The sequence below is a fragment of the Micromys minutus genome, assembly GCF_963924665.1.
Source record: "Micromys minutus genome assembly, chromosome: 32".
In the NCBI taxonomy this organism is placed as follows: domain Eukaryota; kingdom Metazoa; phylum Chordata; class Mammalia; order Rodentia; family Muridae; genus Micromys; species Micromys minutus.
In genome coordinates, this window is record NC_137967.1 from 7985527 (window position 1) to 8007155 (window position 21629).

Genomic DNA, 21629 nt, shown 5'->3' on the forward strand with positions numbered 1-21629 from the left:
GACAAAGGAACATCAGTTGAGTAATTTCCCAGAAAAGAATAGCTGTAAGGGATTGTCTTGACCACTATCCATTGATATGGGAAGCCCAGCCCAGCACAGGCAGCACCATCCCTAAGCAGGTGAGCCTGGGCTGTTAAAAAAGTAGCTGAAGCTGAGCTCAGAAGAAAACTTTCAGATTTTGTTCCTGCCTCCAGACACTCTCCATGAGTTACTCCCCTGAATTGTCTTCATTATGGACTGCAAGATGAAATAAGCCCTGTTTTTCCCCCAAGTTGCATTATTTTGGTCATGAATGTTTATCGCAGCAGTGGAAAGCAGATGCACAGGGAACTTACAGGTGGCATGAGTGGTTTCTCATGGGCACGGAGAAACAATGGGAGGGCAGGCGGGCAGAAAGACGAAGATGACCAATATCCTTGCAGGTAATTTCGGAGACTCTACCCTGTGTACAATGAGAAAGTGCAGGAATAGTTGAAACAAGAGATTGGGATCACTTTATAAATCTGATGTAGAAGCAAGCAGGTGTGAGCAATCGGTCAAAGAATTAAAAGTCAACAAATCCCTTTGGAGGCTGTGGCCACAGAGCTAAGGGCTGAAGGGAGGGTATAGGGAGGGACAGGCACACTCATGGGAAGAAGCTGGCATCCTTTTTGTTTGCTTTAAATGTACCGATACAGATGAGACTTGATGCTTAGCTGATATGGAATATGGAGAGTCTTGGGTGGCTGCCTTGTAGCCGGAAATTACCATGATGGCTTCATGCTAATGTGCTCAGAACAGGCATCAAGAGGGTCTAGGCTCTGCCAGTTTGCTTTCCTGGTGACCCTTCTTCATGCTTGGGGCAGGGTGGGGGGGGACCTTGGCAACCCAGGCCTGCATTGGATACATTTATTTAAATCCCATAAATCTCCTGTTCTCACAGCGTTTTTATTCGCAGTGGCTCCACTCAACCAAAATGGCGGATCTTTGCATTATTATCTATTACTGTAGGCTTCCTCAGGACCTTCCTGGCTCCAGGTCACGCTGAACAAGGCATTCTTTTGGGATCTTGTCTAATAGGGACCCCTAAAGGAGATCAAACAGGGATGCTGAGACTTTGCGCTGTCCATCGATGAGCCCACCGTAGCCACTGGTTCTGATCAATAAGACACACTTGATTTGGATGCTTTGGTGCTCCTGAAGTCTTAGTCTTTTCTGTAGAGAATGCCAGTTTGTCTGAGTGAATACCAGATGTTTGATGCACCTTCTTCATGGAGGTGTGCTCGACTCCCTGGGAAGCAGCAGGCGACATCTTCAGAGCCCATTCCTTACTCTGCACACTCAAGAACCTGGTTGCAATTGTTGACCGCTGGACCTCAGAATCAAGCACTGTTTCCATTCCAGCAGCATCACTCGAGCCCTGCTGAGACTGAGACCTCTGTTTCTTCAGTGATAACGATATGGATGCGGGCAGTTTTCCTCGGGGGCCTGTCATGGGTGGTGACTGACTTGACACATAAAAGCATGCAGTGTATACTTTCCTCGTAGCAAGCGTCCACTTCTCATTCTCTATTGCAAGTTTTCTTTCTACTAACACTAACATTCTGTTGGACTAATGGAGTCATTTTTGCTTCTATCACCCCCACAATTCTCTGGGAATTGGATTACGGTGACTTTCTGTCTTCACCTCCAAAGTGTACCTAGCACAAAGTTGCTATCAGTCTGTGCTGATTGTTGAGTAATCCCTTGTACTCCATACTGCAGACTTCCGAAGGAAAGTATCTTGGCTCAGTCTTTGTGATTTATTCCATTCTCAGGCCCTTGTCTATGGAGTTAGCACTGAGTTTGACACCATCTATGTTACATAGTTATATAGGCTTCTGCTGACTGAGGCTCACATTATACATGTTTTCTGTTCTCTTCTCATTATATTGTCTTAGGGAGATTATGACTCCTACACCCAGGACTCAAATCATCCTTCAATTACTTAAATTACTTCTTTGAACAGAAGAATTTATTTGTGTGTGTGTGTGTGTGTGTGTGTGTGTGTGTGTGTGTGTGTTGCCCACTGCAGGTGGGGCATAGAAGGTAAGGGATGTTCTGGAACTAGAGTCACAGATGGTAATGAACTGTCTGATGTGGGTGCTGGGGACTAAACCCAGATCCCCTGGAAGTGCACTCTGTTACTCTATCCCTAAGCAGCCTTTTCCATACTTTTTTTTTTCAAGATTTCCAAACACATTTCCAAAGAGTTGTGTCCCCATGAAAGCTCTGTCCAAGCAACACTAAGTAGACAAATCTATTTATAAAATGTAGTATCAGTAGAAAACTCTGTGCATGTGTGAATGAGTATCTCTCACATGATACCTTCAGATCTATTTGCTCATGTGGTTGCATTTTTAAACAATAAAATAAAAACGCTTTTATGTTTGCCTATATGCTTATAGTCCCTTTTGGCAGATCTCAATTTCCATCTGCTTTCAGTTCTCCTCAGCATTTATTGTTTAGTAGTGACATTTTACCCCTTCGCCAATCTACAAATCTCTTTATTTCATGATTGTTTTTGATGGATATTTTTGCCAGGTATAGACCTCAGCATAGAGGTTTCCTTTCATTATCTTTAGAGTATTGATTCAGTCTTCCTGTGCTCTCCGTCATCTCAGAGGAGAAGTTTGGTTTAAAGATTTTCTCTTTGGTTTTCAAGAGTTTGAGCATGATATGTCCAAAGGTGGTTCTCTTTGTCCTTACCGTTCTTAAGAGCTCCTGAGTTTATGGGATTTAGAAATTGCTGTTGTTGTTTTTCCAGCCAATTTAGAAAAACAGCTATTACTCTTATAATCTAGCCTTTCATATACCCTAAGTCGCATGTGTCTGACTAGTTTTATGGCAACTTGACATTAACTAGGGTCTGAGAGAAGTGAGTCTCAGTTGTAAAATTCCTCTTTAAGATCAGTCTGTAGGCAAGTCTATAGGGCATTTTCTTAATTAGTGATTAATGGGAGAGGACCTAGTACCATCCCTGGGCTGGTGGTTTTAGGGTCTATAAGAAAATGGCTGAGCAAGCCAAGGGGAGCAAGCAAGTAGGCAGCACTCCTCAAGGGATTTTTGCATCAGCTACTGATTCCAAATTTCTTCCCTAGTTGAGCTTCTGCCCCACCTTCCTGCAGTGTTGGACTATACTATGTAAGGATAAGCCAAAAACTCCCCAGCTTGCTTTTGGTCATAATGCTTTGTGACAGCATAGTCATTCTGAATAAAGCAGCATATCTTAAAACATCTAGCAATTGTCTTTTGGCTTGGTGAGACTCTATAAAATATTTTCCTTCTTTATTAGCTTCTGTAGTCCTAAATAATTTCTGTTGTTTTGTCTTCAAGTTTACTGGCTTTCTCTTTTTTTTTTTCTGTTGGCCATTAAGCCTATTTGAATTGGTTCTCTTAGTTCACAGCCACCCTCAACTCTATAGTGAGTTCAAAGACAGTTGGGGATACATGAGACTCTGTTCAAAAGAAGAGGAATGGATATGAAGAGTCATGATAGAAACTTTACCTCCATGGTGTTGTAGGTGGAATATTTATGCATTCCAAAACTGATATGTTAAAATCTAATCCCAGTCTGATGACATTTGAGGATGGAAATTTGTTAAATTGTCAACTTTGGGGATGAGAAAGTGTTAGGTTATGAAGGTAGAACCTAATGAATAGGATTAGCATTCTTATAAAAAATAGTTTTCAGAGGACTTGCCTGCCCATATTTCCTATAAGAAGATATTGATAGGGCATCTATAAAACGAAGTGGACTCTCACTAGATGCAGAACCTGCTAAAACTCTGATAGCAAACTTCCTAGTTTCTACAACCACAATGAAAGCATTTTTTTTGCTTATAAACTATGCAACTGGTGACAATATTCATCCTCCTAATCCTTAGTGCAAATGCAATGTAACTACCTCACAGTCCTAACAACAGTAGTCTGTACATTTTTTGTTGTTGTTTTTGTTTATTCAAAACAGAGTTTCTCTGTGTAGCTCTGGCTATATGAGAACTTGCTCTGTAGACCAGGCTGGCCTCAAACTCAAGAGATTCATCTCCCACAGATGCTGGGATTAATAGCACACATCACCACTGCCACTGGCTGATTTGGTAGTCTGTTCTCTTAGGCCATGAATTGAAAGAAACTCTTCCTTTTAAAGACATGTTTTCGTAGGGTATAGGTTGTCATAGCAACCAGAAAAGTAACTAATACAATGGAGAATGACGTTTGTTTCATGGAGACTTAGTGTTATGCTCTCTTTGCTCCATGGTGCTGGGGATCGAACCCAGGACTTTACACATGCCAGGTGAGTAGTCTATAAATGAACTGGGTCACAAATTCTTGTTTCTTTTCATTTGTTCCCTCTTCACTTCTCCTCCTTATCCTTCCTCTCTTCCCCTCTTCCTCCCTTCCTCTTTCTGTCTCCGCCTCTCTCTCTCTCCCCCTCCCCAGTTTCCAAGGGTACATATAAGGAGATGCTCCATGACTAAGGTTGTTTATTTCTGGCCTTTGGTTTGTTTATGGAATTGAGTTATGGATCCCAGGCTAGTCTCAAATTACCTACATGCCCAGGCTTACCTCAACTTCTCAATCATCTTGTCCCAATAACTCCATTGCTTGGATTCCAGCAACTGATTATCCCAACAGTCTGGGTTTCCCCTAAGGCATATCTACACACACATATATACATTACATATATATATATATATATGTATACACACACATATACATTATATATATATTTTTTTCTTGTTCCTATGCCTTGGTCCTCATAAAGTTTGAATTGGATAGCTTTAAGTATTGTGCAAACTCTTATGACTTAATAAGACTTGAAAGTCAGACTCCGTCCATGAATACCACTCTGCTTAGCTGTTTCAAACCTTCAGTGGCTGTTATCTGGTTGATGGGCACACTCTTACATACACATGGAGGTTTTAGTTCAAGATTTCTAAGTTAACTGAATAGAGATATGAGGACCTTGGCTGAAGGTGCTTCCACATTCCGAGTCCGCTGCCCAGGTAACATTTAACTGTGTTCTGACAGCTGTACTCGACACAAGTCTGACCCCTCATCTCAGGCAGGATGCGGCTGACTTCTTCTGAATGCCCTGCGGTCTACATACTTTAGAACCCTTGAGAAAAACAAATCATGTTATTCTTGCTTGGTTTTTCTCCTTCCTCCATATCTCCAGTAGACAATCATTGCTTTTGGTTGTTTTCTGGTGCTTTTCCTTCCACTTTCTTTCCATCTTTCTTTTCTTCCTGTTTTTCCTTCTACTGGGGATTAAGCATGATCTTCCTGCTTGCATGCTGAGCAATTACTCCCAATTCCCATTGAACTCAGATACTTAGATTTATTTAAAAATGGAGTTAGAGAGATGATTCAGTGGGCAAGAGAACTTGGATAGAGATTTACTATGTATCCTTGGCCTTGAACTCTCAGGTAGATCATAGACCAGGCTGGCTTCAGATTCATTGAGACCTATCTGCCTTTACCTCCTGAGTACTGAGACTAAAGGGGTGTGTGTGTGTGTGTGTGTGTGTGTGTGTGTGTGTGTGTGTATGTGTGTGTGTGTGTGTGTGTATGTGCATGAGAGGGGGGGGGGAGAGGGTAAGAGAGAGAACTGCAGATGAGTTAAGAGCCCAGAAGACAGCATCAGACTCTTTGGAACTAGAGTGACAGGAAGTTAGTGAGCTGTCCCAGAGGATGTTGGGAGTCAAATTCAGGTCTTCTGAAGGAAGAGTAAATGCTCTTAACCACTGAGCCATCTTTCCAGCTCCCCAAGTCAACTTCAATTTTTTTTTAAAAAAAAAAAATTATTATTTTATTTTGAGAAAGTATCTCTCACTTTGTAGCCTTGGCTGGTTTGGAATTTGCTATAATTTTCCAGTTTAGTTTTCTCAAGTGTTGGGATTACAGTCATGATCCACCATGCCTGTCTCCCCTAAGCCAACTGGAGTTGGTTCTTTTTCACCCAGAACAGGAATAGTTCTCATTAGCATATAAGTCAAGGGCCTAAATGAGATGTTCTTATTACATCACCCAGACGTGAAAAGGAAGAACAAACTTAAGTGAAACTCATCAGTCCTCAGGTCCACAGCTGCCTTGGTACACTTTCCTTGGTGAACTGCAATCACTGTCCTGTAATTTTCTGGACTGAGCAGAGCTCGGCACTGATGAGGGTTAGACTTCCCATTCTTCACCCAGTCTGCAACCGAGCTCCACCTCCATTCCCAAGTGGATGGACATTCTTCAGGGACATCATTGTTTCCTGTGTTCCCTTTCTGAGGTGGGCTCATGCAACCTAAGGACCTAAACCGGACAAGAGATAAGCTTTTGAGCAATTTGTGGGGACAGTTGTATAATCTCATTACTGACTGCTCCTGGTAGGAGTGGACTATGAAGTTGCTGACACAGTCAGAAAGTTCCATGCGTTTATTTGGACAGACCGTCTGCTTTTCTTTTCAAATCTCTGCCCCTACTCAGAGACTTCCAGGTATTTTATAAGTAGAGCCTTTGAGAACTCATTGCATTTCATCTGCCAAATATATTTCTTCTCTTTAAGTTTTTGTGGTACTTGCAGCTGTTTGTACAAATTTCAGACATAAATGGTAATTTCAAAATGGGTTTTACCTTCATCTTCTTTTCTGCCTTTTCTTCTCTATGTAGCTACAGTGGGGCTTTCTCTGTGGTACAGACTTTTAACCAAGGATGACTCCTAACTACAGATAAGGATGATTCCCAGCAAAAAAGAAACTGCCATTTTAGACCCAACCATGCCTTCTCTCCAGAAAAAAATATTACTCACTCAGTTTTCTTTATAATTAGTAACTTAACCTGTTCTAGAATCTCACATAAATAGGACCACACTGTAAACATTTTTTTTGTAAGTGTATCTGGCTTTTCTTACCCAATAAAATACTTCAGTGATTTAGCAACATGGACATTTTTGGGGGATAAGTTCATCTTACTCCAAACTCCATTATGAATAACCTATAGGTGTTTTCAGTTCACATTGTTATGAATGACATTCTTAAGAAATTTGTTGCAAGGAACTTTATGACATATTACTTCATTTCCCTTGAATTAATGCTTCACTATGGTCTTTCTGAATCATGGACATATGGCAAACTCTAAGAAACTCTACCCAAAGAGTACAAATGGATGGACCCATGGCTCCAGCTACATATGTAGTAGAGGATAGCCTTGCTGGGTGTCAATGAGAAGAGAAGCCCTTGATCCTGCCAAGGCTTAATGCCCCAGTGTAGGGAAATGTCAGGGCTAGGAAGCAGGAGGGGGTGGGTGGGTTGGGGGCATCCTTGTCGAGCGCCCCACATCCTGCCAGCAGGAATGGTGTGCAACAACAGGATTCTTCTGCGAACAACCTTTATTGTACAATACTCTGAGCAGAGGACCACGTGGAAGGAAAATGCACTGCTTATATATACCCAGGAGACTCCTGTTGATACCTGATTGGTGCACCCTCCAGTAACTCATTAGCATGCCCCGAGAGTGGGCTGTGATGTCTGTGGTACATGTGCACTACGTCTCTCATGCTGGGCAACAGCTCTGTTTGCTGAGTCATCAGTGGGAAGCCGGCGCCATCTTTGGGTGGGGCACAAACGGCTCTCAACACACCCTCATAGAAGCAGAGGGAGGGGAGATGGAAAAGGACATTAATGGAGGGGAATCCAAGAAAGGGGATAACATTTAAAATGTAAATATATCCAATAAAAAATTAAAATATATAACAAAAGCTGGAGGGATGATTCAGTGGTTAAGCATATTGACTGCTCTTCCAGAGGTCCTGAGTTCAATTCCCAGCAACCACATGGTGGCTCACAACCATCTGTAATGGGATCTGATGCCCTCTTCTGGTGTGTCTGAAGACAGCTACAGTGTAGTCATATAAATAAAATTAATAAGTTTAAAAATGAAACTCCATAAATGGTATCTAAAACAATTCTATCATTTATACTTCTCCTAGCCACACATGTGAGTTCTGATGATTCTGTCCTCACCTGAATTAGGCATCCATCTTTTTTTTTCATTTTAGATATTCTAATGTCTGTGTAGTAGTAGCTCACTGCAATTTTGATTTTTATTTCCATAACTAATAGTGTAATATTTTTGTTGTGTCTAGTGACCATTTGTAGCGCATTTAAGACATAACTCTTAGTAGTTTTCATCTTTTAAAAAATCATGTCTCTTTTGTCATTTCATTATTAAATGTAAATTTTTGTGTCCTTTTAAGAATCTTTTTCACACCAGGGTCATAGACGCTTTCCTCTGCTCTTTCATTATAATTATTATTACATTTGTTTTAAGACTAATATTTATTTTTGATTAATTTGTGCTGATAAAGTGAAAAAATATATGAATTATTTATATGTTATTTACATTATAAAACTTGTTGAAGGCATTTTATTTTCCCATTTAATTGCTTTTAGATTGTTTGATACATGTATTGATCTTTTCTGGGTTTTTCAGTTATTTTCTATATATTCTATGTGATCATTATTTTGTCAAATGTATATTTTCTTAAATATTACTTTATAGTAATAATTTTATATTATAAGTGTTATAATATATAAATATACATATTAGATATATAAATATATAAATAATAATAAATATCATTATATAGGCTTTAAAGTCAGGTCTGAAATATCCTCTCACCTTTTTGAATCTTCAAGATTAGTTATTCTTGGCCCCTTGCATTTTAAAATGGATGTAAAATCAGCTCTGCTTTTGTTGAACTCCCGAATAGTCTTCTAAAGCTTATTTGAGATTGCACTGATACTATAGACAAATTTGCAGGAAATTGTCATGTTAAAAATGTGATGTCATCTATTCCATAGATAGTAATATCTTCATTTACACATGACTGCATTATTTTTTATTAGGAGTGCCTTCTTTCAGTAAAAGTTTCAGATGCATTTCTCAAATTTATTCTCATTTTACATATTTATTCAGCTTTCACTGGATTTTTAACTGGGATGTTTCAAACTTCACTGTGGCTCTGAGGACTTAGTACATTTGGACACAAGCCTGTGCCTCACTCCGCTTCCTGTCTATGCACATGTCACTGACTTATTTATGCCCTTTCCTCTTTATCAGTGGCTGATGAAAATCTTGTTTTCTGTAATGGTTCTTTTCCACCTTGGGAAGATTGTCCCAAGAACTGTGCTTTTGTGGCTCCTTTTTTTCCCATTCATAAACTATTCATTCATGCATTTATGAACTAGGCAAATGAACACAACGTATACCCCATTCTCAGGAAACTTCATTTGGGGGAAGAGTAGGTACATAGACAGTAAAGACTGAAACTAGACACCATTACTGGTAATGCTCACAGCCTACTTAGCAGCAGGAGAAATTTATGTGAAGAAAGTTTTCCTGGAGGACTTTCCAAACTGTAATTGTCAGGCTGTTCTAGTGCCTGTTTGCTAATCATTGGCAGGAGTTCCCATTTATACTGCATGCTTCATGATTGCAGGGACTCCGGATGGCTTTGAAGTCTAATATGGCAGCAATTTAAAGACTTTCATGTATCTAAGAACCCCTTGGAATGCTCTCTGAAAAACACCTGCCCTCTAAGAAATTTTGAAACAGAAATATTGTAGGAGGGCTCCAGACTAAAGATCTCTATAAAAACCTCTTCAGAAGGTTTGTTGTGTAGTACCCTAGGTGAACTGGCCTGATTTTCAGGCCATAATTGGTACGGAGTGCATAGTAGATTGTTAAGTGATTCGATGCACAAAGACCAGATCCTGAGTGAGATCCTCGTGATTGTTGTAAAAATAATTAATCAGGATGCTTTAATGGTTTGTGATAATCCTCTGACAAAGTATTAAGAAATACATTGTCAATAATTGTGTGACAATAATTATCAAACAAGGCCAAGGCAGCCTCCCCTGCCCCCCTTTACTTTTTTGGTCTTTTTTTTTTTTTTTTTTTTTTTGTCCTAGTTTGATTTCTGTTGCTGTGGTAAATAGGATCAAAACTAATGCAGGGAGGAAAGAGTATATTCCATCTTTTAGGTCACAGTCTACTGTTAAGGGAAGTCAAAGTAGGAACTCAGAAGCAAAGCTGGAGGCAGGAACTGGAACAGAGACCACAAAAGAACCCTGCTTACTGACTTGCCTCCTTACTTGCATTCAGTTATCTTTCTCATACAGCTCAGGACCACCTGACTAGGGATGCTACCACTTGTGGCACATTGAGCCCTCTTATATTGATTAACAATCAAGAATATGTCTTATAGATGCGCCTACTGGTCAACTTAATGGAGGAAATTCCTCAATTAATAGTCCTTCTTCCCAGGTAATTTTGGAATATATCCAGTTGACAGCTGAGGCTATGTCAATTTCTCTGGTTTTCCTTCCTGTTCAGAATCCTTCTGATCTGCATTTGATTCAGGATGACTTTACAAAGTCTTCTCCTTATTCTTGAGAAACAATGGGATGAATGCTTCTCGCCTGGAGGCTCTTTGTTTCCGGGATATCTGTTTGGTTTTCACTGTCCAAGCTCCTCTCCGACTGAGGTTGCTGCCTCTCTTTCAGCCACATCTCTGCATTGTTCACTCATCTAGAAACAAAATCCATTTCTGTAACAGATGAAAATACCCTGCCTGCTGCAGTCTGGAATGCAGCAGCTATTCCCTTGATGGGCATCCCACACCACAGGTGTCTGGGATAACATATAGCCCATGCAAATCAGTTGTTATGACAACTATATTTTGTTTCATACAAGGTTTCCTCCTGTAACTTTACAAGGCCTAATTTCACATTGTATTCTGCTCTCTAACAGATAGTATATAGCATACTATAGTCCTCTAAGACACCTTAGATCAAGGGTCTTGAATTTCAATGATAATGGCTTCTTCAGAGCCAAGTAAATTGCAGCCCAACTATATAGCTACCATTTAATCTCCCAAAGAGACAAAGAGAGGCCAGGTAGGACATTTCTCATAGGCAAAAAGGTATTAAACCTTGAATGTAGACTTTAAAAACTTGCATATATTTCCGGTAACTGGTCCTCAGCTGATTCCTAAAGAAAGGCATTTTCAATAAATAATTTCACTGCTGGCTTCTCAATCCAGTCTTAGGGAACGGAGTGGGGCACATCATGGTTCAGAGGGGCTTACCTCCACCCCCTCCCTTAGACTTACTTCTTTCTTTAGTTCATGGAATACACATGGGTTCAGCCTCCTATCAGGCTCTTTCTTGTGCATCGGGAAAAATAGATTGTGGTTGTGAAAACAAACAGACTAACGTACCCTGACCACAGTACCTGCTCCATTTGCACATTTTCCTAGTAGTCCCACCCTTGACTGTTCCTCCCCTCTCTCTCACTGATCAATAACTCCAAACGTAGCTGGAAGAAAATTGAAAAAGACAAGCCCAGCACAATCACTATGGAGTGTCAATCAGGAAGAATTGCAGATACATGTTGGCTTAAATCAGCCCCAACAGAGCGAGATTGCCTCTGGCCAGAGGTTGTCAACTCTTAGCTATTTCTCTTCCGTGTCATGAATGAGTATGTGTGTGTGTGTGTGTGTGTGTGTGTGTGTGTGTGTGTTTGTATGTGTGCACATGTGCATGCGTGGAGATGAAAATCATTCTCCGCACCAATTATGCTCTTAAGTTAATGGCTTAGCAGATTGCAGTGGAGTTGCTTGAGTCCTGGCAGGCCAATCACAGAAATGCTAGAATAGATCTTTGCAATCCACCCACTGTGCAATTCTGGCTCTGATGGTTTGCATTTTAAGAGTTTTTTTTTTTTTTTTTTTTTTTTTTCAGAAGTTGATGTGTTCAAGGTTTGGTTGTTCCTATAACGGCACCCTTTGGAGGTGTGAAACCATAGGACATGGAGACCAGACAAATAGGTCACTGTGGGCATATCATTGAATGTGTGTATCTACCTATTGTCCCACTCTTTCTTTTCTTCTTGGTCACTGCGGTGAGACTCTCTATCCACCTTGTGTGGCTCTGTCCCATCGCAAGCTCAGAATTATTGGAGGAAAAAAATACTCATGGACTAGAACCTCTGAAACCCTGAGGTCAAATCAAAACTGATGTTTTTTTGTTTTTCCCCCTCAGGTTTCGGCAGCAGTTATGAGGTGACGAAGAGCTTCTGCCTTCTGCAGGGCTTTCCTTTGGTATCATGGTTCAAATGTACCTGTGCTTCTAAAACCACTTCATGGATCACAACATCCAGGAAGGCTTCCAGAACTTTAGGACACACTGTGTCCCTTTCTCTTGAGTTAGTTTGGGATGGAGCAGTCTCTTTGTGTGTGTGTGTGTGTGTGTGTGTGTGTGTGTGTGTGTGTGTGTGTGTAGGTCAGAGATAAATGTTGGGTGTTTTCTACCTTCATTTTTGAGACAGTCTTTCACTGGATCTGGAGTTCACAGATTGACTAAACTGGGTGGCAACAAGCTCTAGAAGTCTTCTGTTCCTGCCTCCCCAGTGCTGGGATTACAGGGGTGCTCCACTGTGCCTGTCATTTTACATCTCCTGGTGCTGGGGATGTAAACTCTGGTTCTCCTGATTGTGTAGCAAGCAAATTATTGGTTGACCTGCTCCTCTACCCTCTGCCGCCCTTCCCTCATCATTGAAATGGAAAGTACATGACTTCCTGCTTCCTTTGTAAGGTTGACTGTTAGAGGGATAGGAGACACCTGGGAAGCATCCAGTTTGTGACCCAGTTTTAGAATATGTTCATCAAGTATCTTTGTTTTATCATTATTATCTTGCACTCGTGATCTCATTCAGTAAATATGAGTCCATCATCAGGCAAGGTGGTACAGGCCCAGAAATGAGGGCTTTGTTTTGTTTGTCGTTGCTGTCTTTTTCTAAGGGAATTTCAGGTTACTGTGAAGAAAGGCGGGTTTCTGTGAGTTGTGTTTCACCAAGGTAACTTTGAGAGTGCAACTACTGAGGGCAGAGCCACAGACAGTCTATTCAGGTGTGAACTTGGGTTTGTATGTTGACACACTGGGGCCATACATTGCTAAAACACAGCAAAATCCCATTTCTGTGCTTTGACTTCATCAACATTTTGACAGTTGATGATTAAACTCATGGTGGCTTAACAAATCCAGAAAGAGAATTGGGCTTTCCCTGGTCTTTACATGTTTTCATAGAAACCCATCTACTGTTGCTTCCTTGAGTCGCTGTTAAGTTGTGAAGGGCACCAGCAGTAAAGACAAGGTTTAAAAGTTCCAGGTTGTCCTGAGACAATGACCACACTAAGCATGGTCCCTGGTGGATACTGCACCAACTCAGGCTGACTCGTTGCCTTTCTCTCTGCCAAGGTCAACACCATGGGCAAGTGATTTCCAGGAGCAAGGAGGCCTCAGGGGACTGTCACCCTGGTGGGTAGTTACTTAAGTTTTTATGAGCATAGCTTGATTAATTAGCTTCTGAAAGGACAGTAGTTATTCCCGGAGAGGCTATTAGGAAGCACCTATGTTATTTGGTCCTTGCAGGAAACGATTAACTGAAATTCACACTCTGCAAAAATAATTAACCAAGAATGGCGACGCTACATTATCCAGTCGTTTTGAAGAAAAGGTCTCTTAGATCGCAACTTAAAACTTTAAATTATTTTGGAGACTAGCTTTGGCTTTTAGATAGATTATAATAAAAGCAAATTATTGTACATTTTAATAACTTGCTTCTTTGGAAAAGGAGGTCTGATGCAAGGCTGATGACTGTGATGTATCTCATAAAAGCTAATTGACAATCCACTTCTTTAAATACCACAGGAATCCATCATGGTTCACATTATTACAATGAGTTCCAAAGGAATTAAAGATGATTTACCAGCCATTGGCACATTTTGCTAATATTATACATACTGAAGGAAGTAGTAAAGGAGATGAATGTTTTGGGCAACTCCAGTTGCCTCATTTGTAAACAGATGTCAAAGGCACCGCCTCCAGTTCAAGGGCATGCACTGGATTGGTGAAGGTTGACTATGAGCACATAGTGTTGCCTCGGTTTTAAATGGTCCTCTCCCTGGAGTTTGCAGGCCCATTAATGTGTGGTAGCTCTATTTTTGAAAAAAGTAGCTCCTTGTATTCATGTTTCTACTGTTCTGTCTCCCTTCTCTGTGTCATTGCAAGCCTTCTCTCTCTTATGGCGAGGTTTAGGCTATGAGGCTCTGGGTCCTGTTAGAGAAACTCCATATGACTGTTTTCCTAGACTAACTTGTGGATAAGAGAGAAAGGATGTCCACAACAAAAGGATTCCTCTGTGAGGTCACTAGAGATGGAGCCTGGATGAGCTGGTTTTGTGTATCAAAGCTTGATTTGTTGTGTGACTTGTCCTGGGGGAGAGAATAAAGATAACACCTTACAGATGTGCACACAAGCCAATGTGATCTAGTTGAGGTTCTCCTCTCATATAGGTTGATGAAGCTAACTAGGACGGAAATGAACGTGACTACATTTCATCAGATAAATTATGAAGCTAACAAACAACAACAACAACAGTCTTTTGAAAGTATTTTGAGTTGGTGTTAAAGATATCTAGACCTCTTAACTTTTCTTGGAAAGTTAAGAATCTCAGAAAAGCAATTAACCCTACAAAGCAGGAAGCTAGGGCTGAAAAGTACCATCCTCATTTAGTAGGACAAAAGCCATCCCCACTATAAGACTGTGAGTTCAGTCATTATCTGTGTGTCTGTGTGTTTTTGTGTGTGTGTGTGCTTGTGTGTGTGTCTGTGTCTGTGTGTGTGAGTATATGTGTCTGTGAGTGTACACCTGTGTGTGTGCCTGTGTGTATGCCTGTGTGTGTGTATAGCTTGTCTCTCTGTACCTCTGCAAGCCTTCCACTTATGGCAAGTTTATGCTTTCAAGGTGGGTAGGAGATCAGAACCCAGAGAGATCCCATCTTACCCACAACTTCACCCTCTGGTAAACACCTTCTTCCCCATTTCTCTCTGGGGCAAGAATCTCTTTGAGTTAAGTGAGAGTTACAACTAGTTATGAGCTGCCACATGTATTCTGACAACTGAAATCCTCTGCAAGATTTCAGACTTTTAATCACTGAGCCATAGTTGGCTTTATTTAAAGATGCAATCCTTGGGAGAGCACATGTCAGAGTAGGCCCCATTCCTAAGGCCAGCAGGGTAACACAAACTAGACTTGATAGGAACACAAAACTGGAATTCTCACAGTTGGATGGGAAGGAATTGGGGGATGAAGAGAGTGACTGTAAGAGCAGTAGGGGGCTGAATGTGTTCAAATTGTATGAAATTCTGGAAGAATTAATAGAACTTCGTTAAAATAAATCTACTAAGTAATAAAGTAAAGGAAAGTTAACAGAGCTTTGTATCTTTGCAAATGGCTTTTGGTTTGTCTTCCTGTAGAGCTTTCTGTTCCACCATGGATGAGAGTATCTTATCACTTACAACAGAGATCCCTGCTTCGGGGAGAGGAGGAGAAGAATGATATTTAAAGCTAACCCTGTACATGAGAGTTTAGAAGAGGTAATAGGTTACGGATAGAGAAAAGAAACTATGATGGTCCATTTTCATTGTCCTCTTTGTAAGACTGAGACGTATCTGGACTTCTCGGTGACATCCCTGCGTACTCCAGATCACGAACTAAAAGAAAGCAGAGCAACTCTAACCATCCCCCAGGCCAGGGCCTACAGAGAAAGTTTGCTTCCTGTCTGCCATGATGTGAGCACCTATGCTGTCAAAGCAAGTCCTTCTTCCCAGTAGCTTTGCCAAGTATTTTATCACAGTAACAGAGGGTTAAGAGGAATAAATGGGAAATAGTGTTTGAAAACCTAATGGGGAAAAGGCCATAGGGCTTCGGATCTGATGATTGAGAGTCATTTCATCCAAGTCTGGCAAAAAGATGGCGTATGGGAGATGATGGATAGGAATGCAGCTGGAGAGATTTGTAGATGCAGGGCTTACAAGCCTGATTAACACTGTAGGGTTTTCCATGGGCCAGTGCAGAGTTTGAAACAGGCATTCAGTGGTAGCGAGACTTGATATAATACTATTGTTGTATAAAGAAAGTGTCAAGAGTTCCAGTTTCATCAGAACAAGCCTCAGGATTCTGTCAAATCAGTCTGTTGAAATGCTGGCTGTATAACATATTGGAAAATACATCACTCAGTGGCAAGTCAGTGGGGAGTCATCATAGGTTAAACTCTAAGGAAAATCAGGAAACCCAGAAGCAATGAGAGAATTTGTTTTCATCTTCTGGGAACCCAGGAGCACACAGTATTTACCACTCTCTTTCTCCTGCTTGCCAAATTGGGTGACCTTGAATGTTACAGTTTGTGGTTTTGTAGGGCATGTGGTGTATATATAGCCTATTTTTAAAAAGCGTCTAGCAATGCTTTTTCGTGGTTTCTTCTTGCTTCCACTTAACTATGATAGCTCAAAGGACCATACTCAACATAAATGAAAAACAAACCCACTAGCCTACATTATAAACCATCTTAAAAGAAATCTGGGAGAAAGAATGTCCATTCCAACCTGTGGATTGAGTACACGCTGGAGAGATGGAGAGATGGCTCAGTGCTTACTGGTCTGAGGGGAATATGGCCTGGGTTCCTAGTACCCAAACACAGTGGCTTGAAATCATGTGTAATTCCATTTCTAGGGGATCTGAGATTCTCTCTTGGCCACCATGGGCACTGTACATACACACACACACACACACACACACACACACACACACACACACACACACACACACACACCACATGTTAAATAAAAATAAAAAGTAAAATCCTTAAAATATATAGCCATAAACAACCCTTTATACAGGTCCATAGCTCAAAATCAAAGCACAGATTAAAAATACTTCTTCAAAAATTTAATCTAAATTGATTCTGTTAGCAGCACCCCCAGGCACATGGCTTAAACCAATTCAAATCCTCTTTGTGGACCTTGGTTTCCAACTAAGTGTGAAATAATTCCCAAAAGTTCAAGAAATGCAGAGTGATAAAATGAACACATACTCCCACATGTAAAAAGGGGTGAGGTATAGGAGTCAGAAGAAATACTTATCCTGAAAATGTGCCAGACAATGGAATTCTTAAACACGCATGATGCAAGATATGTGTTTAATACACTTCAAGAGATAGAAAAGATTATAATACATGTAATCGATGGGGGAGTACAGAATGAGCTGGGTTTATTCACAAGAGTATTTCAGAACGCAAAAATACAAATACTGGCACAGAACAGAATAGGCTGAACTGAGAAAATGATCTAGAACATTATTGTGGTTTGAAGGTAGACTGTTCCCCGTCGGCTAATGTGCCTGACTCTCCATTCCAGTGAGTGGGGTTATTTACAGGGTTCTAGGACCTTTATAAGGGGGAGCCTTGGAGAAAGTGACTCACTAGAGGTCTTTAAAGCTTTATACCCCATCCCACTTCCTGTTCATTTTCTGCTCCCTACCTGTAGATGCTATATGTTAATTCAGGCTTGCCTACAGGCTAATCTGATGGAGGCATTTTCTCAGTTGAAATTTCTTTCTCCCAGATGACTCTAGCTTGTGTCAAGTTGATGAGAAAGTCAGACAGCACACCTGGCTTCTTCTTCCTTTTTAAATTTAAATTTTATTTATGTTTTTTTTTCCTTATTCACTTTACATTCCTATGTAAATTTACATGCCCCCCTTCTCGGTCACCCCCTCCCACAATTCTTCCCAGATCCTCTTTTCCCTTTCTCCTCTGGGTGACACCCAATGGTTTCCTTACCATGGTCTGTAACCCCTTTATGGAGTTGTGTAACTAAATGAGCCCATTTAGCAACAGTAGATTTCTTCGGAGTGAGCACCAACTGACGCTTAACTCAAAATCAAATGCATAATTAATCCGCAGTGTTTGCCCAGTCCTGCCCATTGCACCCGCACCTCCTGCTATCATGGTTCCAAACACTTAACATGCATTTTACCTGCTGTCATTGTACTTAATGTCAATAAACACTCCCTGAGATGCCTTAGCTCAGATCTCAGGTTTCATGTATTAAAAAAAAAAAGTGCAGTGTATTTTACTGTGTACACAAACCTTTCTGGTCTCCTAGAAACGTAATAGTTTAATTATAGAAAGAGGGACTTTTAATATTGTTTTACTACGCCTCCTCAGCATGTAAATATCATGTTAGTATATCATTAGATTGGATTCTGTTCTCACATTCGATATTTAAAATCTAATAGTTGAATTACTGACTTGAGTGTCATCAAAAGTTGTAATGTAAGTTTCGGCTCACGATAAGGACAATATTTCCAACAATTTCTAGAACAACCTAAACATAATTCTGCCATTTTATGCTGTACATTTATATTAAGCATTGTTTTTGCATTAATGACTAGAAAAATCAAAAACTTAATTCTGAAAAACACCGATGATGCCTTATGTGCTGTAATATCAAATACACAGGCAAGACTTAAACCATCATGTAAAAATAAACAAAGCACATCTGTCACATGAATAGGCAAATGTCAGTCATCTTCACTCATTATAACTAGTCTAAAGAACTGTGCAAAACATTTTTTATGATTTATTCTCACCAATGTTTGAGTTATACTGCTTTCCCTCCTTTGCTCTGTCTCTCCCTCTTCCTTTACCTTCCTCTTTAATGTGTATACGTGTCTTGGCTGAATACATGCCTATCACATACTTGCAGTGCCCATAGAAGCCAGAAGAGGGCGTTGCATTTGTCTGGTACTGAAGTTTCAGATAGATGGTTGTGAGTTTTCCTCTGGATGCTCGGGAATCAAACCCATCCTTGGGTAATCTTAGGGATGTACCTGTTGTGGTAGATACTTACTCGGCCTGCATATATGTGGTAGCCATGGCAGGTGGAAAGGCCTTTTATGCTATTGAGGTCCTGCAATCAACAATGCTGGGAGTGTCTTGGGCACTCAAGACTGACAATGAATCTGCTTACTCATCTCAACATTTCAGTGCTTTCCTACCCTCATGGAGGATCAGTCACTCCTTTGGGATACCCTATAATCCTCAAGGGCAAGCAATCATGGAAAGAGCAAATTGCTCCTTGAAGGAAGCACTTGCTCGGGTCACCTCCCGAAGCCCCGAACCCTGAATCTAAGAGAAATCCACCCTTATAATTGGAGGAGGTCTTATTTTATGTGAATTTGCCTTCGATGAGAAAGGGATGAGTCCTGCTTACACACACTGGGCATTTTTGCTGAGGGACACTTCTCTCCCATCGGTTAGATGGAGGGACCCGACAACTCTCAGTGGTAACTGCCCTCTCTGCTTCTGGCAAGCAGGCACAGTTATACTTGTGTTTCCCCCAGGATAGAAGTGTATCAATATGGGTGCCCGTGAGAGATGTTCACCCAACCATGAACCAGAGGGTGACAAAGGAGCCAGAAGGAGACCAGGACTGGGAGATGTAATGTGCATACTGTGTTTATTAAACTTTTTCAGCCTGGGAAGGCTGGTGGCTTTGGTATTTCTGCTCCCCATTCCCATCCTATTGCCAGTCTACCTGGTCTTTTCTTTTCCAATGAGAGTTTGAGTTTGCCCTTCATGGACTTTGTTACTACTGCGACTATTAGTAGATACCTGGCCCACAGAGAAAATTCTCTGCTATACTACCGATATCTCCTTTAACAGCCCTTTATCCAACTACACAATATAACCACAGGGGACTTTCATAGTAATCTAACCTATAGCTCCATGTTAGGCATGGGACTTCATGTTCCCCTTACTGATTACAGATCCCCAAAGGATTCCCCAAGCATGTCATGTCCACCCCTGCCTCGATGTCCAAGTGTGCCACAAGTACCCATTTTTATGGGACTTCCTATCCCTTGGGAGCACTGCCAGCCAACAGTTGGTGTAAGTTCTCCAGGGACTACCTGATATTGTCATCTAACCTCACACTTGGCATGTGGAAGTTTACCTCACACAATGCTTCTAATATTACTGTATGTTGAGAGGAATCCCATTCAGTTTCTAATATGACCCCATTATGAGCCATTAGGATTTATGTGTCCCCAACTTGTCTTGATTTACAACCCCTTACTCTCCTTAAAGATAGTGGCCTCTTCAATGGGACCTATTTCCATATAAGCTTGTCAGCGAAAATGTGAACTGGAGAGACCTCCATGAATGTGACCATTGGCAGCTAGGTTAGCTAGAAAGCCACTCCAGTTTGTGTCCGACCTCCCTTTTTATTTCTGGTCACTAATAATTCTATGATCAGAGACAGCTTTAACTGCTTTAAAGAAAAGTGTCTCCCGATCACCTGCTGGATAAGATATTCAACAACAGCCATCCTGCTGAGGGAACCGGCAGCCATTTGGATGCCTGTGTTAAATGCCACCCACTTTCATGCCATCACTCTGATGGCCAAGACTCATTTACAACCCTTACACTGAAAGAAGAGGTCGTCCTTGTTAGGGTCATATCTCTGTTGGCCTGAGACCTCTGGTTTCACTCAATCTGCCTAACCCCTCACAGGTACATAAGGCCACTAAAACCCAACAACAGTTGGCTCAATATCTTGAAGGTACCTGGTCAGACTAATTCCTTAATTAGTCTGTGCTGTTAAAGGAAAACATAGCCAACCACATGCAACCAGGGTATCTGTTCTTTCCCTAAATGCTGGGTTCTTGGGAAAAGTGTGGGACAGTATTAAGAGGCTGTTTGACCCCTCATGGATAGCCACCTACTCAATGATGGGAGAAATTGTAATACGTATCATTATTTTTGTTTAAACGGTTTGCACAGCATATTTCCAGACAGTGCTCTATAAGTAGGGTGACCCTTCAGATTCTGATGGCTTTCAAAAATACCAATTGCAGTTTGCCTAAAAAAGTGATCAATTCTCAGATGGCAGACATCCAGGAGACCACCATGTAGGCTGTTCCTCATCTCCCCCTTGTGTGACATGCCACTGGGGTGAAGTCTCTTTGAGGTACTGGTAGTCGATGATGGGTAAGATCTTGGAAGACAGGACAATCTAAGACAGGACAACCTCTCTATAAATGCAGGGCCTGCAGCCACAAAGAAAAGTTCTGCAGGAGAACCTAATTGAAAACTGCCTGAGAGACCAAGGATTGCTGATTTACACAATGCCAGCCAATATGGAACTTGCACTTGAAAGAGATGCTTGCTTCACACCAATGGGATGTGGGTGGAGGAGATAAAGGGCAGCCCAATGGCTTATCGAACTAGCGCATCAGTGTTCATAGGGTCTTGCTGCACAATTCTCACTTGTTCCTGTAATCTGTGCCATTAACTCCATGCCATCTCATCTCCAACCCCCAAGGGAAGGTAGGGTCAAGCACCAAGTGGTCCAGAGTACAGGCAGGAAAGAGCTACATTCTACAAAACTCTGTTATGCCTCTATTTCTTGTTTTCATAGCCACACGGAACCCGAAAATGACACCCACAATGACCATTCGATTGCCTATCACCCTTTTCTCTTCGCTTTTATTTACTTATTTATTTTGAGCTTAGAACAACTTAAAAATATTTCCAATACTTGAAGGCTCCTCCCATCCTCCATTCTTCCTCCATGTGACTTCTAGAAAGCCAAGTCGTATTCTTGTAGTCTGACTGTGTATTTTTGGCACGTAAAAACAAAAATCGGCAACCTT